The following is a 26868-nucleotide window of genomic DNA, read 5'->3' on the forward strand; positions in this document are numbered from 1 at the left end:
TGTGTGGTTTGTGAGGCAACTCCTGGACCCCAACAGTAGAATTCACTTCCATGTCTCTGATCAGCATCAGGGAAGTCAGGTGACTTTATAGACCTCGGGCCCTCTTACTATTAGGTGCTTCAATGAGCTGGCCTTAGTTCTTCACATAGCCTATCATCCTCTGGTGATCCAGCCTGTCCATTAAGTCTCAGGAACATTTTCCTAGCATGGTGACTAGAGAACATGGTGCTCTGTGTACTTTTTGAAGTCTAGGCTCAAAAATCCCTTCTGTCATTTCTCTGTCTCTGTATCTATGTATGATATATGCTTGTATGCAAGCACGTATGGTTATGCAGGCATGCGTGCAGACGCCATAGCATGATGTTGGCTGTTTTCTTCTATTGTTATTTACATTATTGCCTTGACCCATCACTTGCCACTTATGTTGGCAGTTCATTCACTGCTTTAGCAAGGCTGGCTGGCTGGCCATCTCTTCAGATCTGCCCTTTTCCGTCTCCTGACTCTGGGGTTATAGTTCTACTTTTTGTGTGAATAATGAGTACCGAAACTCAGGTCCCCATGCTTGTAGAGCAAGCATACCACTGAGCCTTTCCCCAGGATTTATGTCACTTTTATTGGCTGAGCAAGCTGAAGACCAGCCCAGGTTCACCTGCTGGAGACATGGGGTCTTCCTATTGGTAGCTCAGAAGACTGTAGAGACACATTGAAAAGGGCAGAGCCAGAGGGAAGGAAAGGCTCACAACTGCATTTTGCCACCAGTTTATCATAGATTGGAAAAAGACGGCTGTCTGCAGTGTGTATGTTATGTGTCTCAGGGCATTTGGGTAACACTGTGTGAAAATGAAAGAAGAGTCTTTGAGTAGTTTTGCTAATTTTAGATGTTTCTTTATCAAGCTAGTCATTGTATAAAGATAATTCTGAAAACTGAATTCTAAAGTCCTGTATTCTTTCATTCACTTATGCATGTATTTATTCATTCAGCAAAAGTCTAATTTCTAATGGATGGCAAGCCTTTTCTTGTCCCGACCCACAGGACAGTCAACAGGGTTCCTTAAGCCACCTAGAAGAAAGGCAATGGGGCAACAAGACAAAAGAGGGACAGTCAGCAAGTCTAATCCTGATCAAACCGTCAAACTTTAATTTTTACATAAGTCAATATAAAGGGAAGCATGCAAGGTTTTGGAGGGGTAAAGGGGGAACAATCTCAGGGGGTTGGCATCATTTCTAAGAAACAGTTTCTCATAATTTCTGGGTAAGGCTAGTTATTGCTGCTGGAATTTTGGCACGATAAAGGGGGTCATGAGGAGGTAAAGTGGAAAGGGGTTGCTATCGTAACCTATCCACAGATGAACTTCAAAAGGAGGGGGTTTTGAGATTTATGTAGGAATAGTTCCTGGCATGGAGATCTAAGTGAGAATGACTCCTGGTATCGAGGTCTCCTGGCATTGAGAGCCAGGTGGGGATGGCTCCTGGTATGGAGAATTCTTGGCATTGAGATCTAAGTGAGGATGGCTCCTGGCATTTTCTGAAAGGGTAGAAATGTATTAGGCACTTGGGGCACACTGTGGCAGTGGTCACTCAGCTCTGCTTTTGCCTTGGGAAGCAGCTAAGATGTAAATGGAAGGGCTTGGCTGTGTTCCAGAAAAAGCTCATCCGTGCACAGACATATTGGACTTTCTTATAAAGGTGTAAAATAAAATATTATATAAAAAATATCTTAAACTCTTTTAAATGGTAAAACTTTGTCTTACCTCATGGGTCAAAACTTCAGTCAATGAGCCATTTGGATGCACAGGCTCAAGAGGATGCTATAGTGTCTGGCACTCTGTTTACTGCTGTTCACCTTGTCAGGAACTCTGCTGTATCTGCAGACACTCTAATCCCATAAGCCTGCCCCTTGGGTGGAACATGAGGAGTAGGAATCCCAGGCTGGATTCTGCTCCCTTGGGGGCATATAATGAAGTCTGAGTCTGTAGGATTGTTACTGTGGCTGGTGGTAGGATGGGCAATATAATATTCAAGACCTGATGAGAAGTAAAAATGCTTGGTCAAAAATGAAGAACTTCAAAAGCAACTGTCAATTATTAAACCAAGCATGGGTTTTATGCTACACAGTATAGGTTATTAGTAGCTAGCCCATGGTTAGCACTTTCCTCTTCTCCCCTCTCCTCCCCCTTTCTCTCCTCCCCTTTGCTTCCCTCTCCTCCCCTCCCCTTCCTTCTCCTTTAGTTTGCTTTCTTTTCCTTCCTTCTCCTTCCTTCCCTCCTACTCTCCCCTTCTTCTTTAATAAAATAAATATTTTTTATTTAAAATTGTTTTTTTACTTCTAGGTATATATCTCAAAATGCAGCATTCAAATGAAATGCAGTTCATTGTGGCATTAATATATTTTATTTCTCTATTTACTTTACTTTGAAATTGGGGACTCACTTTGTAGGCCAAGTTGACCTGGAACTATATATAGCCCAGACTGGCCTCTAACTCACTGCTATGCTCCAGCTTCAGCCTTCAGAGTGCTGAGATTACAAGTGTTGAACTGCTAAGACTGACAGAAATTTTTCTTAAAGATGCAACATGAGAGTCCTTAACACCTCTATTTAGGTCCCTGGGTCTTTATTAAACACATATTTGCTAAGTGTATTATGTACTGGTCATCGTATACCTGTAATTATGCCAATTTTCATAACAAGAAGGTTAGTTCAGTCATTTCAGCATTGATGAAACATTTTCCAGTCAGATGTAGAAGGACTAAAGAGCAGAAGTTGAGCAAGCAAAGAAACCAATTCTCATGACCTCTTGAGCTCACTTGTTCATGGTAAATGCTGTAATGGTAAATGTACTGGGACCAATTCTCTAGAACTCTACACATCAGCTCTCCAACCCACACAACACAAAGACAATGCTATTTTCATTACACACAGAAAGAAACTCATACTTGGGAGGTTCTGTAGCCTGGGACTCAACCATATGAAAATATTTAGGGGAAAATGTGCCTGTACCGAGCACAGTTAGACTTACGCTCCCCCATGTCATTATCTCTTAAACAGTACAGGATAATTTATTTTTGCAGTATTTCCATTGTATTAGGTATAAGAAAATCTGGGGAAGACTGAATTACAGGCATCTGAAGATGTAGTCCAGCAGTACACCCTCTGTCTTAGTTAAGATTTTGTTAAATGGAAGAGGCATCATGGCAAAGACAACTTTTAAAAAGAAAAACATTTAGTTGGGGCTGTCTTACAGTTTCAGAGGTTCAGTCCATTATCATCATATGGAAAGCATGGTAGTGTGCTGGCAGATATGATGCTGGAGGAGCTGAGAGTTCTCCATCTTGACCTGCATGGGAGCATGACCATATATATAAGACCTCAAAGCCTGCCTCCGCAGTGCACAAGGACATGCTGATCCCAACAGGACCACCCCTACTCCAATAAAGCCATACATCCTGATAGTGTCATTCTATATGAGCCAGGCTTTCCAAAAACATGACTCTATGGGGGCCATGCCTATTCAAACTACCACACCCCAACTTGTGGTATGGGTGCACCATGGCTGGTCCTCGTGCATTGTGAGCTCCCTGAGGGCAGCGCTATCAATTACACTGAAGTTTGATCAGTTGTCTCCATGATGCTTCTGTTAAGACAATATGGTTCTAAGTTATCTGTTTCTCTGAGCTGACCCTCTTTGGCCTTTCAAATGACTCCATGGTGCCCTGCAGAACTTTGATAATGATGTTGGGATTCATTGCAGTGTGGGCAGTCAAACATGGGCTACTGAGCCAGAAATGTAGGCTCTCCCTACATGTGTGTGAGAATGTATGGGTATATATGTACATGACAGACACAGTGTCTATTTTCCTATCACTTTCTGCCTTTAGTTTTTCTAAAAACATTATTTTTAGTTTTTGAAATTAAAATATGATACCATTTTTGCTTTCTCTTTCCTCCCTATAACCCATGCCTGATCTCCCTGTTGCTCTCTCTCAAATTCATGGCCTATTTCTTTAATTGTTGTTTTACACACACACACACACACACACACACACACACACACACACACACACACACACTCTTACATATATAAATACAACCTGTTCAATCTACATGTTACTTGTATATATTTTCAGAGCTGAGCAGTTGGTATTGGATAACCACTTGGTGAGCTCTTCCCTGAGGAAGACCGTGTTTCCTGCTCGCAATGTTCCTTAGTCTCCTGTAGTTCTTTGTGGCCCTGTGAGATGCCATCTTCCTGTGTTGACTTATCTATCAGTACAGTCCTTGTTTGTGTCTCCTCTTCATTTTCTTTCTCTTCCTTCCTTTCCCTCCTTTCATCCCTTGATTTTCTTTTTAGTGTTCTTTTTAGAGGTTCTAATCCAGGGCCTCATGGGTATAAAACACATCAGCCTTCTGACTTGGTTTTCCTATGCTATGTTTAGGATTCAACACATTCATTTGCACAGGTCATGTTTTGAAGTTACTGGCTGCCATCCCACAGTGCTATTATGAGGTTAATGGTATCTTTTGGGAGTTCTGCCTGTTGGAAGTGAGCTAAGTCACTGGGGGACATGTTCTTGAAGGACACTTGGCCTCTCCTCTCTTCCTTTACTGGCTGCTGCTACAAGGTAAGTAGATTCTCTTCTCTCTACTCTCACCAGGATGTAACATCTCACCACAACCCTAAAACAGCAAAGACAACTGACTGTGATGGACACTTCCAAAAAGATAAGCCCAAATAATTTTTTTCTTTTTATAAGCTGTTTAAACTCAAACATTTTGGTATAGTACTGGAAAACTTACAGATTTGTATGTTTTTAAAATCTATTAAGTTCTATTTTACAGTGTTGTTCTTCTAAGCATAAAGTGAGCTAATGCATGCTTACTTTAAGCCTATGTCCTGATGTGTAGTAGACAAATACGCGAAGTGTTTATTGTGGCATGTCCTAGTACTAGACCTTGGCTGTGTTCTGCTAATTGTGGACTTCAAAAGCCATCAGCACCATCATGGTAGCAGGACGTTGAGGAAAGTGGAAGTTCCAGAAGTCTCCCTGTCTTAGCTGCCATCTTCCTGAAGATATCTGGGTAGCCAGGACAAAATGAACCATTAGGTATCTGGGCTGAGTGTAGCACGATTTGAGGTTATAGTGCACCTGGCCTGTTTACAACATTTCTGTCTGTTTTATTGGTAGTTTTATGAGTTCTTTTATTGCAAATATCCCTGCAAGTTTTTTTTTTATTTTTTCTCATTTTTCTGATGCAAACTGATCAGATTATAGAATGGTCATATCTAGACACAGATCCCTTTAATTAAAGCTGCCCCACAGCCCAAATCAGAGCAGGTGCTGCAGACACCAGGTGACTCAAACAAAACCAAAAGTTACTCAGAGAATGCCTTGCAAAGAATTCCTCTTTTCTATGTCTTTCATCAAAAGCCTTTTCAAGACAGGGCCTTTAATGTTGGCATAAGAGCTCTAAGATGAAGGTGGATGGAAATCTTAGAGACATGTCTGCTACCCAATGTACTTGTCATTTGAGAAGAGCTAAAGGTGAAAAACTGACTTACTGAGGATTCAGGGAGACTCCAGCAGGCCCAGCCTGGAGAAGGCCTCTCTCTCTCTCTCTCTCTCTCTCTCTCTCTCTCTCTCTCTCTCTCTCTCTCTCACTCACACACACACACACACGTTGTATTCTATTGTTATTGGGGGCTGGTTCCCAGAAGAGAAACTTAGGGATGGGTGGGGAACTGGAGAAAAGAGAAAAATGAGTCAAGGCAACATTGCACTGGTCAAGACTCAAACTTTAATAAATGTTAGATAAATGTTAGTTAATATATAGCTTGGGAAGAAATCCCTCTTCCTAGACTTCAAGGTGAAGTCTGAGAGCTTGCTGGCTCCAATCTCAGCAGGTCGCCTGCTGAGATCAGCATACTTCAAGTCTAACAGATACAGAATTCTTCTGCGGTTTCCAGGTAAGAGTAGCAGCTGTATTATTCTCTAAAGAACAAAGGCCAGGAATTTCACAGGCTGATAACTGATGATCTGAGCGGAGGCGGGGAAGGTACACATACACACACACACACACACACACAGAGAGAGAGAGAGAGAGAGAGAGAGAGAGAGAGAGAGAGAGAGTTCTAGGGACCCACTTATCTCTGTCAACCCACTGCTATGATTATAGATGTGCATTGTGCCTTGATTTTTAAAACAAACACTTTATTTTTTGAGATTATAATATAATTACATCTTTAGTCCCTTCCCAAATTCATGGTCTCTTTTTTGTTAATTGTTGTTACATACATTCCTGAACAATATAAATACAACCTGCTCAGTCTGTATAATAATACTTGTATCATGTTTTAGGGACAGTCCAGAGTTTCTAAAACAGTATGTACTGGGGCTATGGGGCTATGAACTCAGGTCCTCCTGCCTGCTCAGCAAATTCCTTACTGACTAAGTCAATTAAGTTCTCCAACTAGTCATTTAAAACTGAACAAATGTACCCACAGTGTTATATAGCCACCACCTCTTTCTAGAACCCAAATACTTTTATCATCCCTCAAGCTGGGCATGCACCCATTGTTGGTATTCTGCCTAAGCTCCACCCCACACTTACCTGGCCACAGCTGGGTATGCCCTGCCCCATAAACTTGGCCCACTATAAAAGGGGCTGCTTGCCCCTCCTCTCTCTCTCTCATCGCTCTGCCCCTCTTGGCCTCTCCTCCCCTTCCCCCTCCACGTGGCTGGCCTCCACTTACCTACTCTCTACTCTCTACTCCCTATTCTCTACTCTCTCCCTATCTCTGCCTTTCTCTACTTCCACTATACCATTAACTCCTATCCTCTACCCTGAATAAATTCTATTCTATACCATGTCTGTGTGCATGTGGTCCCTCAGGGGGAAGATGTGCCTGGGCACGGGCCACCCCCTTCCCCCCATACCACAATGGCACACTCCCTAACCCCCCACCCCCACATTTCTCACTTTTTAAGTCCCCTTCACCCATCATGAAGTCACCATACCTCTCTTCCCAGACTCTGGCCCCATCGGTGGTCTGTGTTCTGACTCTGTCGGCTTCAACAGGCTAGTTTTAACCAGAACAGGATGGCAAGAGTAAATGTGTTTGGTATTTTTACTGTGGCAGGAACTCAGAATCATTCTCTCTATTCTCAGCAAGATCATGCTGACACCTGTTTTACAGATGAGAAAATGAGGGTACAGAGAGGTCCTGAAAAACATCTCAGGTCACACAGCACCAACACCAAACCTGGGGTTAAACCCGTGGCATGATAACTCCAGATGCTTTTTCTGATTTCTGGAGTACACTGCCTTTCTACGGTCCCATTCTCTGAGCGGCAGAGCATCACCAGGCAGCAAGTCCCTCTAAGCCATGCTTTTTGCTTCAGATACATCCCAGTAGCTTACTGTAGCCCTGGAACATGCAGAGGGGGAGGGGCATGTTACACTCTCTGGCTTTAGTCTGAATCCCAGCTCCAGCTGTAAGACAATATGCTAAGGGCTTCAACACAGAGATATACAAAGGCCCATGGAAACCCAGAGAGAAGCAAGATTACTCCTGCCTGGGGAGCCTAGGAAACCATCTGCCTCTCTCACTTCTGTATTTTCTTATGCAAGAAGAAAATTGAAAATGACTTTTATATATCAGAGAGTGGTAAGAGAAAGATATTACAAAACTAGGATGGGCTTTCTCGGTGGATGAGAGCCAGGCGCCTGGCTTTAACACTACTACCATTAGCTATATGACCTGGTGGTTCCATTCTCAACAGATTCACAGACGCATAAAACATAAAATCCTTAGCATATTATAGGATTACAGTATAGATGATTTATTTGGTTTTGTTTAATTGAACCAAGGTTTTACATAGCCCAGGCTGGCCTTAAACCTTCTGTGAAACAAAGGTTGGGTTTGAATTCATGATCCTCCTGCCACAGCCTCCCAAGGAATGGCACTACAGGGCCGCACCTGGCTAGAACACAACGTAAATAAATGTTTTGATGGCTTACTAAGGGCTGTTTTCAAGGAGTGGTGACCTTCCTTATGCTAAAGTGTCACTACCAGCAGCAGTAGGGGCACTTACATATTGAGCTCTTTTTTTGTTTGTTTTGGTTTTTTTGTTTTTTGCACCAGGCACTGTTAAAATGGTTCACACCTCTGACTTAATTAAGGACTGGGAAAATGCTGCTTTAAAAAAAAATCATTTAATTTTTAACCCTAAGCTAAATCATCTTTCACAATGCTTTGTAGGGGAAACCTGGTCTTGAAATTTTTGGCTATGAAAAGTAATATAGAAAAAAGGTTTTCTAGCTACCTTGGGAGATGGCACCTGCCTGTCCCCCTTGTGAGTATGTGCTGAGTCATGGCATCCCTGACGGAGAGCTTTGCTTGGGTTCAGCTTTTCCTGTTCTGATGGAAGTAGTATGGGAGTGGCACATACCTAGATTCAGTTTCCAGGATGCGCCCAGTGGGTGACCAAGTGCAAACTATTCCTTGTGCTCCCTCTCCAAATTTTCTGGACTTGGTAGGACACCCTGAACTTGTGGTTATAAAGGTTTATTTTCTTTTAGTATGTGTGTGTATGTGGTGGCCAGGTTTTTCAGAGTTGTCCACCTTGGTCTTATTATTTATTTCATGTATATGGATGTTTTGTCTACATTCACATCTGGATGCTATTTGTGTGCCTGGTCCCCTTGAGTCCAGAGACTTCCCTGTGTTTCCTGGGGCTGGAATTACAGATATAATGAGTCAACTCATGTGTGCTAGAAATTGAACCTAGGTCCTTCAAAGGAGTTGTTATTGTTCCTCGCTACTGAGCCACATTTCCAGTCCTAGCCTTGTTTTTTTGGTTATGGTCTCTCATTTCCTTGGAGTTTGCCAGTTGGTCTGAAACAACTGACTAGTGGGCTCAAGGATCCTCTGGTCTCTTTCCCAGTGTTGGGATCACTGAAGGGGCTTAAAAAGAGAGGATGGGGGTTAAGGGAGTGTGGCACGGTGGTGTGGGGGAAGGGCGTGCCCAGGCAGGCCCTTGTCCAGGAACCTCTTCTCCCTGAGGGACCACACACACACAGGCATGGTATAGAATAGAGTTTATTCAGGGTAGAGGATGGGAGTTAGTGGTAGAGAAAGGCAGAGAGAGAGAGAGAGAGAGAGAGAGAGAGAGAGAGAGAGAGAGAGAGAGAGAGAGTAGAAAAGTGGAGTGGAGGCCGGCCATGACCACGTGGAGAGAGGGGGGTGAGGAGAACCCAAGGGGCAGAGAGGTGAGGCTATGTGGGAGAGTGGAGAGAGAGCAAAGAGGGAGAGGAGGGGCAAGTAGCCCCTTTTATAGTGGGCCAGATCTATGGGGTGGAGCATACCTGACTATTGCCAGGTAGGTGTGGGGTGGAGCTTAGACAGAATACCAACAATCACCATGCTTTTGGTGTTTATACTGGTTGGGGATCAAACTTAGTTTGTCATGTTTATATGGCAAATACTTGACTAAATAAGTTATTTTCTAAGATTTCTCTGTGTTTTTCATTCATTTATCCTGTTTGGTTTACTTTATTTATTTGTGTTTCTCTCTGTGTCTGTGTGTGTGTATGTGGTATGTGTGTGCTCGTCACACAACTTTTGAGAATCACACTCTTTTTATTGTGTGGGTCTCAGGTTTTGGAGTCAGAACAGGCTGTCAGGCTCCAGAGCAACTGCCTTTACTTCTGCACAGCATCCCAGACCTGCTCATACAGGCTTCAAAGTTGCATTTCCCAGTCATGATTTTACTTGGAAAACAGTATTTGGAAATACCTCTCTGCAAAAGCATTGCATTGTTTTTGTTTTTTTCTGTTTTTGTTGTTGTTGTTGTTGTGACAGCCTAGAAGCACTGAAAAGTCACATGTGGCCTATCCCTTGGTCTCCCTGTGTGCATACTGTACACACAGACAAGGCACACACACATATAATAAAAATAAATACAAATGACCAACCATTGAATAATATTAGTATTTTGTGTTATATCTCTTTGCTTGTCTTCTTTTTTTTAGAGCTAACATACTAAAATGATGTTGGAGGCCCCTTAGTTTACTGCCTCATTCAGTTTCTCCTCTCTTTTCATCTCCCATCAAATGGCCCTATTATGACACTGGTGAATGGTTCCCCAGGCCAAGGGTTTTTTTTTAATATACATTTCCAGAATTCTACTGGGATTTTAATGCCTCACATAAACTGAGTACCCAGCTTTCCACAATTTGCTTTTTATATCAATATTATATTTTATTCATAATGATCCATGCAACTTTAATCTATTTATTTTAGGATTGGTAGAAAATTGTATGAATGTGCCATGATTTATTTATTTTTCCCCTTCTAAATTGGTACATAAGCTGTGTCCAATTTTTGGCAGTTGCCAACAATGCTGTGTGAACACAGTGAGGCATGAATTGCATGCATGCATGTACGAGGTCTTGTCTGTGGGTATTAGGTCTTGGGTGTATACATGTTCAAAGTTACTAGGTGTTACTAACCTTCTCATCTGGGCATCTGTGTATGTTTCCTCCTGTAGTGATTTTGTCTCTGGGGAAGGCAGGAGTCAATATCTTATCATCAGCCATTGGTCACTTTTCCCTGGCACCTGTTAAGTCTGAATTTCTTATCACACTCCTTTCTGTTTAAGTATTATCCTTTTTTTTTAATCATTAACAATCTACACACAGTAGAAAAAATTATAAGATCTATATAACTAGAACTTTTTATCACATTTTATACAAATAACTCATGTACAAGATAGTCAAATAATAGTCTAACAAAACAATCTTAAACTTTTATCAATATACAATAATTAAACAAAAACCTTGAGTTTCTATTAATATACAATAATTCAAACAAAATGGCTTTAAATTGTATCAATCCCTGATTATAACCAACAACAGCCTTTCACTCTGGATGACAACAACATGGAAAATGACCAAACCCATCCACCTCAACTTAAGGGACCGGGAAGGCAGTCTTCTTATAACTGCTTCCTGCTGACCTAAGGAGAAGAATTCTTATTTGGGGCTCAAGGAAAAAAATGGTTAGTCTGAAAAAGCCAGCTGTAGCATTTGTTGCTTAGTCTCTGTTTTTATCTAGTCTCGATATTGTCCAGTCTGTGTTTATCCAATCTCTATGTGATTGATCATTAGGGCTAGCTCTTTTAAGCTTGATTTGCACGTGTATTTTGAAATAATTAACTGAGACAGTGTGTGAATCATCTGGGCTACTTGCTTTGTGAAGATATTCATGTCTCAGCTGATAAGAGGTTTGTCCCTGGTAGGAACTAATCTTTATAAGTTTTGTTGGTAATCATATATTTTCAATCCTTGTAATAAGTATAACCACATCTCCATCTTAAAACTATTGCAGGTTTCCATTGTAGTGTCATCAAAGGGCAGCTGGGGTGAAGGAAGGGGCAGTGTCTCCTATATTCAATAGCAGGGATGGAGTCAGTGACCTAGCACACATGGTTGGGGGCACACCCATAGCTGCCACAAGTAACGTCTGCCCAGAGGACAGGACAAGACCGTGGTTATGAATATGCTGGTGTTGGCTCACAGTGGAGCGTGCCTTCTCCTCTTCCTTGTTTCCTGACTGAGGACCTTTTGTGAGGTGCAAGTTGGGACCTAGCCACTCATCAACCTTAACTATTGCTCTCTCGTGTTTGCTACCTGCTCATTTCCTTCTTCTGCAAAGGAAGGACTCTTCTTCTTCATCTTTGCAGAAGAAGGCCTTGGGTCCTCTGTGGACAGATGAGAGTTATGTCACCCACTGGACCGTCTTTGGATTGCAGTTGTACTTCAGTAGGATATACAGTGGGTCTTGTGCCTTTTGTTTCCCCAACTTGTCTTACTCTGAGATATAGTTTCAAAAACTGGTTTAAACGCAGTTTTTACAACTTCAAACATGTATACCACCACCTATATCACTACCACCTTCATCACCACCATCACTACCACCACTTCTACCACCATCACCACCATTAATTAACTGAGGTCTTGACCACTTAGATATCCATGATATTCAATTGTTCAAGTATTATGTCCATATGTGCCGGTGCCCCACGGGTAAACACTTTCTTGACTGCAATTAAAATCTTTCAAAATACTCAATTCTGTCGAAACTAATTTGTCTGGCTCTTAGTAAATATAAATCTGGCTCAGTTTTAATACCTTTTCTATTAGTACTAGAAAAATCCTCATCATAGCTCAGTCTATCCTAGTCACCCTCAGGTTTGGCCTATATCTGCATCTTACTCCACTCTATTACACCTCTCTGAGATGCCTCAGACCCCAGAGGATTCTTGAGGCATCAAACTGGTACACAGTACTTGATCATCCCTAAGCCAGTCTCCTATCTTGATATTGTTCTGCCTCTCAAGAACTTCTAGGAAACGCAAACCCTCTGCCCACCAGCTGCAGAGCAGATTCTTATCATCCTGCTGTTGTCTGAAGCCTAGAGCATTTCTTTTCTCCTGGGCTTGCTGCTCCTAGGGAAACCCATGCTGACTTCCTTCTCAGCATAGATTTCCCCAGTTTCTTAGATGGGTGTAGCTATAGTCAGCTCTTTCTTCCCTTCTACTGAAGTTTCTTATGTTGTTCTGCACATATTTTTAGTTTTTGCCTCCTTCAAAAGCTAAAGAGGCTACTTCTTCCACAATCAAACAGACCTACTGTCTGGGACAACCCTTAGCCAGCAAATGAATTCCAAATGGTATTCTGTTAGAAATGTTGGCCATTGCTATAAACAGTGATGCTTGTCTTTCACCACCAAGGACCTCTCAGTTCTCCCCTCTCCCAAATGCACTTCAAACCTTTTGTGCCCTGTGTGTCAGCCCTGCCAGCTGGGAACCCTGATTCCTTTTCTCAGCTCTGAGGCAGCTCTAGAAGATGTTTTCACCTTGACAATGATTTGACTTGTTGATCTAGCATGTGCATGTGCATGAGTTCGTGCATGCATTTGTGTGTGTGTGTATGTGTGTGTAGAGACAAAAGGCTCCCACTTGAACAACTAGACTATTACTACTTGGAGCCTGACCCCAGACACTTATACCATCTTCTGCAAACTCTCAGAGCCCAGGTCTGATGACATCCTGCCCAAATATCCTGGCTCAAAGAAAACAGTTTAAAGTATGGCAAAAAGTATAGCTTAAAGTATCTGCTGTAAAATTACTACTCAGTCTAATTTACTCTATCCAGATGTGGACTGTGACTCTGTTTTCCCCTTTTTCCCCTGGGGTGACCAGGCACTGCTGTATACCAGACAGGAAAGGATGAAGCAAAGTCTGGAACAGGTGAGTCAGCAGGATCTCGGACCAGCAATGCTTGAGGGAAAAGGCCTTTTTTGAGGATTTTAGTGTTATTGTTCTCTTAGATGATATTCAATCAACTTGTGTGCATATGCTTTATTTGGGAGTGAATCAAAGGCTATATATGTGAACCTTGGAGATTGGGAAGAGGTTCTTTATAGGGTAAAGTTTCCTTGGCTGAGGCTTAAGGTTCTGGGAATACCTCATTTGCATGACGAGGCATTCCTGAAACGCCAGATGCTTTCTTAACAGATTTTCATCTGGCGAGAGGAAGTTTCATTAAACCTTCCATTTTGCTAAGGACTATGTGACGTTCCTCAGGTAGAAGATTGAGGGTAGGGCTCCTCAGATCAAGGCGAGAAGAGGAAGCCCTTCTAAGAAAAGGGATTCCTCCATTTTGAACAGAGCACAGGAAAGCTATCTGGATATAGTAGACCACAACCTTAGTACCAAGGTGCCACAGAAATGGCCCAAGAAGCATCGCTTGAATGCCACAAAGAATTCCCACTCTCTCATGGCTGTGGTGTCCACTGTTTCTACTTTACTAGTCTTTTCTACTATCTCCTTGTAGTACCAGTTCTTACTAACTAGTTGTACACAGTTGTTGCTAATTAGTTGTATGTTCATGGACTTTTTCTCTTGTGTCTTGGATCAATTCCTCTCAGCTCTCACATCATCAACTTTCCACATGCTACTGGCCCGAGAAGAACATTCTTGGAGGGTCTGCAAATACTCGGGGTGTTTATTTTGGGGTTCTGTGCTTTCAGGAAAACCACATATGACATGTGGGCACTGGGAAAGTTTCTTGGCTTCTGTGTCTGTTCCCTCAACTGTGGAATGGATGCAGTCATTGGACCTTCACAGAGGGAATCTGTGAGGTTTAAATGAACAGCCTTGACATAAGGAAACGTTCTGTAGATGTCACCTGTAGTTGTCCTCATTTGATAGGAGAGGAGCCTGAGACCCAGGGAATTTCCTTATGTAGCCTGAGATGACCAGAGCAACAAGTCAGAGATGAATTCAGTATTCAAGGTTGACTCCCAGCTCCTCTTCTTACCAATGAATTGGGAGATATCTGATGAGCTTTGATGGCATGCTCCCATCTTAAAGTATAGCAAGGAAAGGGGTAGGACCAAATTTGAGCTCTATTACAAAGCACATGTTAAAAAGGAGAAAAAGGAGGAGAAGGAAGAGGAGGAAAGGCAGCAGCAGCACATATTCCCCTGGGGAGAAACACTGGGCATTTACCATTCCATAAGCTCTTCTAGGGTTGATGTTTAAATGGAGACCCAGAAGAGGCAGAAGCTTCTCTGGAAGAGAGGCACCAGGGTCTTGGAGGATCCTGGTGGGAGCATCAGGTGCCAAGTTGTATTGGAGGAAGAGAGAGTGTGAGTGAGGGACAGTGAGACAGGAAAGCCAGAGGCATCCTATACATTTCTTTATGCTTCCCCTCCTGAGAGCTTTGTTTCTGTAGATCACATGGTTGGGGTGGTGGGAGGGGTGGAGTTTGTTTCTTTCAGTTGCTACTGTGGGGACTGAGTCGCTTTGCTAGAAAAGTGAAGAATTAAGCTGGGTTCTAACAAAGGCGGTTAGTTCTTTGATAGTCTTAAAGACCAGCAGTTATAAACCGAAGGGACAGCATGGCTGTGCTGTCACCGAGTGTCCTGAGAGCAGGATCTGTAGATTCTTTCTGCTAGCTGCTGGTATTGGTGACAATCATTAACATTCATGGGTTTGTAGCTATATTATTTGACTGTCACGACTCCCAATCCCCAGCCCATGTGTACTTTTGTGTCTCTTCTTATGGTTCTATTGATCTAACTCAGTTGTACCTGCAAAGATCCTATCCCTAAATCAGGCCACATTCATAGAAGGCTAGGATTTTTGACATATCTTTATGGGGAGACATCTAATCTACAGCAGGTGACAGAAGTCAGTGCTGTCCATGAAAGCAAGGTTTCTCCTACAGAATGTAATGCAGTAGACTGGAACCACACAATTCTGCTGGGAGGATGCCCAGGAGGGAAGTGCCAGGGACAAGTCAGTCTCAGGTAGGATGCAGAGGCCAGACTTCCTATGTTCATTCAATCACACAGTGCTATTGTAACCTATAACAGCACTGTGACCTTTTTAGCTCCTCCTTCCACTCAAGTCTAGTTTCATAAAACAATGACTTAGTTAGGATTGATGCTATCTAGGGGGTACAGAGATTGCCTAGTTTTCTCTGACAACTAAAGAATTAAAAGACAGGAATAACCTGTTTCTAGAAATCAGGGAGTGTTTGTAGAGTCAGCATATGATACCAGGGATACGGTGGACTCTTGGGGGGGGGTCTTAGTCTCATTAATTTAAGAAAGGAAACTCAGGGGCAAAGAACTAAGTCAAGTGGACACTTGAGGGAAATTTGTTAGAGTTTAAAAAGAAAAAAAAAAAAAAACCAGGACAGGCACACTGTGAACCTGACAGTTGCCTGCAGGAGGAGAAGGAAGAAGAGAAACCGGAAGGAGGTTGGCAGCAGGACATCAGGCCACAGGGTTGGGAGGGGAGCTTTAGGAAACAAAAAAGGAGCTCAGAGCTTTACAGAGTTTTAAAGTATACTTAGGCAGAGGCCAGCACCTGAGAGAAAAAGGCAGGAAAGAGACAAAACAAGGATGCTATGATATTTTGAGTCAAAACTCTGTGAATTAGGCAGAGTTAGACCTCATGATGGCTCAGGGGGACTGTAATAGGGGGTAGGAATTCTGGGAAGCAAATGTACATTATCATAAAGTAAACCCACTTTCCTAGGCATGATTTCTTAGCCATATCCATAGCCTGCCCAGCTGGACTAGCTTAAATGGGAGGAGATGAGGACATGTCTCCACTTAGAGATAGATGTCATGTTCTACTATAACTGGATTATTTACAGAAAGAAGTAGGAACATGAATAACTCATAGACATCTATGTCACCAAAGAGCAAATCTCTCTTCTTAAGCAACTGTGTCTGTGCATCTTTGGGGAAGAGTAGAGCTTTGTGAGATTTTCTGCCCTAGTCACTGTATAAACCCTGTGGGAAGAGCACGGCTGAATGGACTTCTCTTTCCTCCATAGAAAGTTAATGGGCTCAGTATTGTGCATCTCTTTTGAGTAATCCTATCTGCTTGGAGGTCAAGGGGGGCAATGACCCTATCATACCTGGGGGACAGTGTTTCACAGCATGGGCATAATTTACAGTTTCTCTCCTAGGTAAGCAGGAGACAGAATGGTCAGTATTGTTCTTATTCTACCTTAGGTTCAGCCCATGAAGACTTACGATGATCCCCAAAAGCACCATCATTGATAAGTAATTGTGACCATTGATTGACAGACAGTTCACTGTGTGCTTTGCTCTTCTTTGTTCATCTAGAATCTCCTTACAACCTGGTAAAGGACATGACAGAGGAGGGACTTACAAACTAATAGTTATGAAAGTCTAGCCTTTGCAGGGTCACGAGGACAGACTGAGGGATGCAGGATTGGTGTTTTACAGCTGCTCATTTCCATGACTAAGTTTCCCTACAGTAAATGAGGTCCTACTCATTTCTACATTATAGGCTGAGATTAAATGAGGAATGTATGTGATATTCCCTGATACTCTGCATGTCCCTTTAGGTATACAGGGTGAATGCTTCAGGGAGAAAAGCTTCCCAGGACCTAGCACCTTTCTGGGGAGCCCCTCCCACCTGCTCTACCCCCCTACTCCAGCAAGAGGAAGGGTGGATATCAGCACAGCCTTTAGAAGGGGGTTGTCTTTCCCAACTGAACATGACACAGCCTCAGGGCAGGTTGTTCTGGTTCCACTTAGTTTGATTTATTATTGAATAGGCTGGAGATAAATTAGAGTCATTAAAATAAGAGGCTGCAGTCTGCAGGCAGTTTTGAATTCTAGAGATCTACATTTACTGAGACCAGATAGATCTGTGTGAATGTCTGGTGGGGGTAGGGGGAACCTGGGGTATAAAGGGGACAGAACCTTGTTCCTGGTCTGCACTAAGAGGCAGAGCATGGAGGGGCAACAGACTGGGTGTCTTGGGCAATGAAAATATGTTTTCTCCCAGTTCTCAGAGGATAGGATACCTAAGACAAAGGTACTAGCTGGTCACAATCCTGAGGTCTCTCTTCCTAGCTCCAAGATGATCTCTTTGGTTTCACATAGCTTTTTCTCCTACTTAAAGAGAAGGAGAGTAAGGGAGAGGGTAAGGGAGAGGGGGAGGGAGAGGGGGAGGGAGAGGGGGAGGGAGAGGGAGAGGGAGAGGGGGAGGGAGACGAGGAGGGAGAGGGAGAGGGAGAGGAGGAGGGAAAAGAGGAGGGAGAGGGAGAGGGAGAGGAAGAGGGAGAGAGGGTAAGGGAGAGAGGGAGGAAGGAAGAGAAGGAGGAGGAGGAAGAGGAGGAGGAGGAGGAGGAGGGAGAGCTCATGAATGCCTTTTCTTATAAGGACACTAATCCTACTGACTCAATGCCTCACCCTCACTTAACCTTAGCCTCTTTTTAAAGGCCCCATGTGTAGATGAATTCTTATTGGGAATCAGAACATCTACACATAACCTTGAGGAGCTGTGTTGGCTATTGGGTAATAACAATTATCAATAGATAAGTTTTCATATCTGTACAAAATGAACATTAATGACTACCTTTTATAGGGGAAACAGGTATACAGCATGTGGTCTCTAGCAGGTGAGGGTGGGGCTACATTATGAACCTTGCACACATGACCCTTCCTAATGCTATCAGTACTTTGTCAGGCCTTTTCACAGGGTGGCATGGTGGGGTTGTGCTGGGTATTGTCTTTGTCATTTCCAAATTGTGAGAAGTTCCATGAGCAATTTGCTTTCTATACATGTGGGTAGGTCACTTGGAAGGGGCAACAGCATTTGTATTTATGTGTATCTATTTGTATGTACTCAGGTACACATGTGTGGATATTCATGCATGTATGTGCACAGGCCCACGAAGGCCAAAGATCAACACTGGGTGTCTTCTGTCTGGTACTATTCACCTTGTCTTTTGAAATAAGGGTTTAATTACTGAACTAGGTTAGGTTAGTTGGCCAGTGAGCCTCCATCTAACTCTGTCTCCTCAGTCCTGGGATTACAAGTACACATCACTATGCCTATCATTTTTACATGTGTGTTGGTGTTGGATGAGGTCATCATGTTTTCCATGCAAGCACTTTGCTGACTGAGCCATCTATTTTGCCATCAGTACTGCTTTTACTCAGAATTGCCAGGGGTCACATGAGATAGTGTATGAGTATTCACCATGGGAACTGGTTGCTTTTCAGTCAGCCTGGGTGAGTTATTCTTCACTGTCAATTTGACTGGTTTTAGAATCACCATGGAAACACACTTCTCTGTATATCTATTAGGGTGTTTCCAGAAAGGTTTAACTGAGAGAGGCAGACACACATTGAATATGGATGACATCATCCCATGGGCTGTGTTCTTGGACTGAATAAAAAGAAAAAAGCGGAGCCTCAGAATTCGTCTCTATCTGCTTCCTACTTGGATGCAAGTGGCCAGATGTTTCACCTGTCTGTCACCATGCCTTCCATACTACACACCTCTGTTCTCTAAGTTGCTTCTTGTCAGATAGTTCCAACAACAGATAAGTAACCAATATATAGCCCTTTCTATGTTCTTGAGAGCTTCATGAGGCCAAGGAACTTTGAACTTGTCCTTCATCTTCCAGAGGCAGTGGTCTCATATCATAGTAAAGTATGCACAATCTCTAGACTTCTACTATTTTCCTCTGTTCTTGGAAATTAGTCTTTGGAGACAATATGATAAAAAGATCTATGTGCTCTCATAGTCTCATATATTTGAATGCTTGATCTCTACTTAGTAGAACTATTTGAGAAGATTATGAGGTATGGCCTTGTTGGAGGAGGAGGTCACTGGGAGTGGGCGCTTTGGTGTTTCAAAAGTGCAAGCCAGGCCCAATGCTGTCTGTCTGTCTGTCTCTCTGCCTGATGCCTGTAGATTAGGATGTAAAGTTTGATTTTAGCTACTGTTTCAATACCATGCCTTTCTGCTTCCTATCATTACATTCATGGATAAACCCTCTAACACTGTAAGCAAGCCCCCAATTAAATGATTTCTTTTTATAAGAACTGCCTTGATTATGCTATTTCTTCAAAGCAACAGAATGGCGATGAAGACATCATGCTTTCTAATGTTTGTATCGAATAGCCTGGCAAACTCAAAGTAGATTTTAGTAGACCAGTGGTTCAAACACTGGTCAGCAACCCCTGAGTGTCAGGTACTCTGAGGGAGGTGGTGGGTCAATGGGGGAAAGATGATGGATGACACTGACCAAAATGCACAGACTCCCTGGCTCTCTCTGCCTCTTCCTCAGTTTCCCTTCTCCAGGCATTCTTTTATTCCCCTTAAGAATCCTGGATTCTTCTGTTATATCTGAGTTCTGCCCATTGCCATGTTATTTCATAATCCAAATCTGCACTCTCCTCGCCTCTGCTACATCCACTCTCCTAGAACAGGTTACCAACATCTCTTACCATGGCTACAGTGGTATCACTGAAATATTTTAGATTCTCTTCTAAATATGATGTCCTGTGTGGCAAGCATTTTACTGTCTGAGCCATTTCCCTAGCTCCAATAATTGCATCTTGAAACACTCCCTGACTAAGCTCTATGGGACAGAGGTTTGCTCTGCTCAGCATATACCCATGGGTCTAGAACAATGCTTGAAACATAGGAAAGGACAGTAGTTAAGAATGTGCTTAAAGTCCAGACCTGAAAGTTCCCTTTATCTCCATAGTTACCACAGTCTGACCCATCCATTGCACTCACTGCAAAGTACAGAAAAGACATAGTACCAATTAAGTACCAGGAAACAGGTTTAATTTAGAAGACAAAATGCAACATTACCTGCATAGTCATGGTCATCAGGGACTTATTCTTAGAGTTCGTGCTTCCTTCATCTTTGTCCTTTTTAGAGCTGGACTCAAAGTCTGGCACTAAGTAGGTTAGAGCTCCTGCTCTCTAGGGGCTGTAGGTAAAGCTAAGAGTTGCTTTTAACAGCATTACTTCCATAGAGACTGCAGGTGGTAGTGGAAACTAGTTGTATGGTTTCAAAACCAGAAGTGCTGAGACCTGGAGCTGATAACTTTTAAAATCTGATTCTTTACTTTCTCATGTGTGAGGTAGTGACAACACCTACTTTCCAGGCTGGATTCAGTGAATAATAGAGTAATAATGTGTAAAGCACCTTCTGTGGGTGAGGGTCAGGCAGTAGGATCTAATAGTGGGAAGCATCAGATTTCCTACCTGGTGTCATGCAACTTATGTTTCAGAGGATCTTGGCCACATATTGAAAATCAAGCTCAGAAAACAATTTCAAGTTGAGGTACATCCATGAGCATTAAAGAATTATGGTGAGTAGATTACTATAGTAGGCCTGACATTTCATAAAGTGGGCTGTGAAGCCTTTGCCAGGCAGAGACCTGAATCAAAGGGAGGAAAGAAGTTAACTTCCAGCCCAGGGAACAGTTGGTGAGGTGGATAGGGAGAAGGGCTTGCTGGCTCTGGTGGCCACTGCTAGAGTGGCCCATGTGACTGGAAGTGTGGAGGGAGAAGGAGATAGATGAAGTCAGGTAGGTATGATTGGTGGGTAGGACCGGGTTACCAGGGTGGAGCTCCCAGTCTCAGGGTGGATCTCAGAACTCAGTTCTCCGGGATGCTGCTCGTGAAGTGACTGATAGTGAGTACATTCTGTATTCTCAATACACTGTGCCCTCTGCCAGCTAAGGACCATGGAGATAGGCAGCCATAATCATGCTTCCAGCTACAGGATTCCTTTCCCTACCTCACTTCCTATCTTCTGGGTCTTACTATTGAGGAACTGGAACATTTTGCTCAACATAGCTGAAAACACAGAAGAATGTCGCAGCCAATGAAAATACTTATTTGTCTTATGAGATGAATTTAAGAATATAGGAGAAAAGTGGATTTCCTTTCTCATTGAACTTTCTGATTTATTTTCTAATCACACTGAGTATCTCACCCATGAAGTGCTTTTGTTGTGGGTAAGAGAGTAGAGACAGCCTGGATCCCACACAGCAGCTTCAGAATAAATCTATGCATGGTACATGTGGTCTTCTCAGAAGTGCACGGTAAAGAGGTTGAAGGACACATAGATAAGGAATCTTATACGCCCTGAGGACAGACTTATCTGGATAAGTGCCTCACTGGATAAGCTTCTCTTGTTCCCCACTATGCTGAGGTAGGACTCAGATGTATTTATCAACATTTTCCAAAAGTGTAACCAGAATCTCAGGGTGGAAAACAACTCATTCAGAGCAAATGATTCTGATGAGCTACTTGGTTTGGCCCAATATTTAATCAGCCAGGATTCTGCTTCCCATAGGCTTCTAAACTTTGCCTTGTCCTTCTTTAAGCAAACACTAACATTTCAATAACTCAACTGGTCCATTGAGTAACCAGAGCTTCAGATCTTATCTATCGTCCTCATAGTTCCTGCTAGTCAGCAGAAGAGAAGAGCCTTCTGTTTGACTTGAAAATGCTGTTAAGACCCAGGTCTAGGTGTTATCCCTAGTGCATTAACCCTTTTAAATAAAGCTTCTTGTAGCTCAGGTCCAGATTAATTCTACATTTGATATCCCTCACAGGGATTTGAGTCCAGGATTCTCTGAACTCTTTAATTTATTCAGGGGTTAGAATGACCCAGAAACACTTCTGCATGGAATGTTATGACAGTAAATGCATTTTCTTCTGTCAATCAGTCTAAGAAAAATTTCCTGGAAATATAGTAAGTTTGATATATTACTTGTAATTTGGTCTGTGAGCCTATGGAATAATACAGACTCTTAAGTCTTTTAACTCTTAAGTCATATTTTTTCTTCAGTAAAAGTCACATTTCTACTTGTTCCTTTGCTTTTTACTTGTCTTTTGCCCACATTGGTCAGCAGATGTACGATATTTTAAAGAAACATTCTGAGAAGCAAGCTTAACTATTAGAAGCCTAATCTATTTTGTCTTGGTAATATAGTGCAGTTATTTGACTCACATTTACTAAGGGTTGAATAGCAACTCAGGTCTCTCAAGCCCATCAAGCAGTGTCTAGACTGGATGGACTGTGTTCATGGTCAAGGAGCCATGTTTAGGGTATGTAGCTCCGGGTTTGAGTTCAAGCTTTGCTATTTGCTGGCTGGGGCTGGGCTTGTTCAGTGGTCCCACTCTTTCTTTCTACTGAGGTAAGATTCATGTATATAGGTGCAGAAGCATTATTACAGTGTTGCAAGGGACTCACTTGATAATGCATGCTAACAACCAGGTTATGTCCAGCTTTTTGCATTGCAATGTCTCTTTTGCCACAATTCTCTTCATGGATCCTGAGACATTCTCCCCATCCCAGCTCTAAGAAAGTCTGTCTTTAGCTTGTTGTCTCCATAGCAACTCATGGTTGTCCCATTAGCCTATAGGCTGTCTGTCACCAACCATGTTACCCCATGGCACATCCAGACAGAGCTGTAGGTATCAGTATAAGGTCAGGTTTTCCCTTACTGTTGGCTATGTAAAGACAACAAATTGGCTTCTGATCAGGTGAAACTGTCCTTGAGCTAGGGACTTGGGAGCTCCCAGACAGGCTACTTCCTTACTGAATTTGATAGAACAAAACATCCACATCTTTCAGCAAGCACTGTGAGGGAATGCTGATTTTTCTAATATATGGAAGAACTTGAGGGGCAAGATTTTCTTTCTTTCTCCATCTTTATTTCTTGTCATTAGAGCCATATCCTTCACCCAGGGGTATATGTATACCAGTGTACTGGCTAGTTTCATGTGTCAACTTGACACAGGCTGGAGTTATCACAAAGAAAGGAGTTTCAGTTGGGGAAGTGCCTCCATGAGATGGGGCATTTTCTCAATTAGTGATCAAGTGGGGAGGGCCCCTTGTGGGTGGTACCACCTTTGGGCTGGTGCTCTTGGGTTCTATAAGAGAGCAGGCTGAGCAAGCCAGGGGAAGCAAGCCAGTAAGAAACATCCCTCCATGGCCTCTGCATCAGCTCCTGCCTCCTGACCTGCTTGAGTTCCAGTCCTGACTTCCTTTTGTGATGAACTGCAACATAGAAGTGTAAGCTCAATAAACCCTTTCCTCCCCAACTTGCTTCCTGGTCATGATGTTTGTGCAGGAATAGAAACCCTGACTAAGACAAATTGGTACCAGCGTAGTGGGGTATTCCTGTGACAACCTGACCATGTTTTGGGGAGGACTGCGGAAGGACTTTGGAAGTTTGAGCTGGAAAAGCCATTAGAATATTAAGAGCTCAGTGGAAAGTTCTGTAGGAGCTTGGAAGACAATGTTAAGAACAGTGCAAAAGATGGAGGCCTGGCTTGTGAAATTTCAGAGGGAATATTAAAGACTCTTAGAGTGGCCATGTTTTGATTGTGAATATTTTGTGGTTTTGGTTAGCTGGGGCTGAAGAATCAGCTGTGAGTAACAGGATACCAGAACCACTAAAGTAAACCTTTGTGTTACTGGGACTATTGATGGAGCTAAGAAATTAGCGGTGATTAAGAAAAGACCAGCATCACTGAGATGAAATCTTCTTGGAAGTGTTTTCTGAGAGCACAGAGAGTGTGTTCCAGAGATAGCCACAGTTGTGTTTTGTGCTGTGGCTGGACTTGGTACTGTGTAAGAGTCACTGAGATGGTACTGGTTTTGAAGGCATGAAGGGGTCATGAAGAGCAGCTGAGGCTCTTGGCACAGTGAGAGGCCACGGGAAGGCCATTGGTGAAGGTGCAGCCTCAGTTGCAATTGATGGCCCAGGGCTTGAAGGGGTCATGCATAGGAGCAGAGGTTTGTCACCAGGAAGAGAGCCTATGAGAGGCTATTGGTGAAGCCTAATTACAGTGGAAAATAGCGGTGTTTTGGAGATGCCAGTACCATATGATGACCACCAAGAACGGCAGTAGCAGTGGAGTACAGGCAGTTGGAGCCTAGAAGACAAGCTGTGTGTTACAAAGGGCAGAGCTAAAGAAGTGACCCAAGCCCTTAGAGGAGCCCAGAAGATCGTGAGTTGGATCCCAGACATTGAACCATTGGAGTTTGAGTTTTGCTTTTGGCTGTGACTATGCCCTGATATGTTTCCCTCTGGAAGGAAGAAAGTATTTTAGTGGAGCCCACAGTTGAGAGACTTTGAATTTTTAAAAGACTTTGAATTTTAAAGATATTGGACATTTTAAGGTGATTGAACTTTTAATATGTAAAGACTGTGGGACTGTTAAAGTAATTTAGATCTTGGGGATAAATAAGAAAGTAAGGGTTGAGGCTTAATAGTGATGTGTTCGTGTGTCAAGTTGACAAGGGGTCATTGTACTGGCTAGTTTCGTGTGTCAACTTGACACAGGCTGGAGTTATCACAGAGAAAGGAGCTTCAGTTGGGGAAGTGCCTCCAATGAGATCCAGCTGTGGGGCATTTTCTCAATTAGTGATCAAGTGGTGAGGGCCCCTTGTGGGTGGTACCACCTTTGGGCTGGTGCTCTTGGGTTCTATAAGAGAGCAGGCTGAGCAAGCCAGGGGAAGCAACCCAGTAAGAAACATTCCTCCATGGCCTCTGCATCAGCTCCTGCTTCCTGACCTGCTTGAGTTCCAGTCCTGACTTCCTTTAGTGATGAACTGCAACGTGGAAGTGTAAGCTCAATAAACCCTTTCCTCCCCAACTTGCTTCTTGGTCATGATGTTTGTGCAGGAATAGAAATCCTGACTAAGACAATAATATGATATGATATGATATGATATGATATAGTTTAAAAATGTTACCTCTATTAGGAAACACTGATGACATTACATTTCAGCAGATTAAGAAACAGAGTCTTAGAGAAGATAAGCTTAAGTCAAAGTCATACAATGAGAAAGTCGTGGACCCAGGGTTCAGGCAGAGGTCAATTGTCTCTTCAAGCCTATGCTTGTTGACAGCATTATGTAGCCTGTTCCTAGGGAAACTGTGGGAAAATAGTAAGCAACAAACAACAACAACAACAACACAGTAATAAAATACCACTATACTGTGACCATCGTACCATTTACTAAGTAGGTTTTTGTAAGTATCAGACATTGTGCTGGTGCGTTGTCTGAGAATATCATGGTGAGGCCTTCACAGGATTTAGTGCACCCCAGCAGAACTCAGCACAAGGGGCTCTGCATGGCTGAATGGTGGTGGAAATCAACTGAGTTGGTTTTTGCAAGTGGAGTAGGATTTCATTATATGAAGAAGAAAAGGGGCAATTCAGAGAGATAGGGAAAAAGATGTCTTGCTGGGCTGAACTCTCAGAAAAAAAAAAGACATAGTTTCTTTGTTTTCTAAAAACCACCTTCACCTTTTGACTAGAAATAACAATAACAACAACAGCAACACCATTACTACTACTACTACTACTACTACTACTACTACTACTACTACTAATATAGCCATATAGCCATAGATGGAATTTTCCCAGAGTTCTTTGCTACCTGTCTCTGATTAAGGCCTTCTTTTTTTTTTCTTTTTTAAATTTTTTTTTTAATATTTTTATTTTCTATATTCATTGTTTACATTCCAAATGATTTCCCCTTTCCCGGATCCCCCCTCCCCATATGTCCCATAAACCTTCTTCTCTCTATCCATTCTCCAATCACCACCCTCCTTTTTTTCTCTGTCCTTATATTCCCCTTCAATGCTAGATCAATCCTTTCCAGGATCAGGACCTTCTCCATACTTCTTCATGGGAGTCCTTTGTTATGCAATTTGTGCCTTGGGTATTCCTTTGCTACCTGTCTCTGATTAAGGCCTTCTTATTAGGGTTTTACCAATGGGATATACAACTTGCTTGCTATTTTTGTTTGTTTGTTTGTTTGTTTGTCTCAATGGAAAGGGCATTATTTTACATGGGCCAAAAACATGGGCATGATAGTTTCCTGACTTTGATAAGAGATGAAGGCACAGTGCAGGAGATTCTGGGCCCCTTAGTGACTCCTTGGAGCACAGCTATCCTGTCTTTTTAGACCTCCTACAATTGATCAATTGGTAGGAGAGTTACTCAGTTAATTCAGTTTGACTCTCAGGACAAGGAAAAAAACCAAGGAGATGGGAAATAAGGGGACAGAAGCTTCACCTTGAGAGGAGGAGAAGAAATTCAGAGTGCTTAATGTATTCATCTCCTTGTTACATTCTTTATTGAACAATAATTGATTGAGCATGGACTGCAGCCTTCACTTAAGCCATGTGTTCTTTACTGCTGTATTTCCTTTACTTCATCTAGTGGAGTATTTTACAGAAAGCAAGTTTTCTGTATCAGAGGAATGAAAGTGACCAAGGTTTTCTGTTGACATATGATGTGGAAGTTTCTGAATTCATGGGAACTAGGGTGAGTTGTTATGTCCCTATGGAGAAATAGATCAAAAGGAGATTTGAGCTCAAAGGAAATTTGAGATTTAAGCCTTCTGGTGGGTACATGCTAGGTATTAAGAACACAGCTGGACTTGGTCAAGTGCAACAGAAGAT

Source organism: Apodemus sylvaticus, chromosome 21 (assembly GCF_947179515.1).
Source record: "Apodemus sylvaticus chromosome 21, mApoSyl1.1, whole genome shotgun sequence".
In the NCBI taxonomy this organism is placed as follows: domain Eukaryota; kingdom Metazoa; phylum Chordata; class Mammalia; order Rodentia; family Muridae; genus Apodemus; species Apodemus sylvaticus.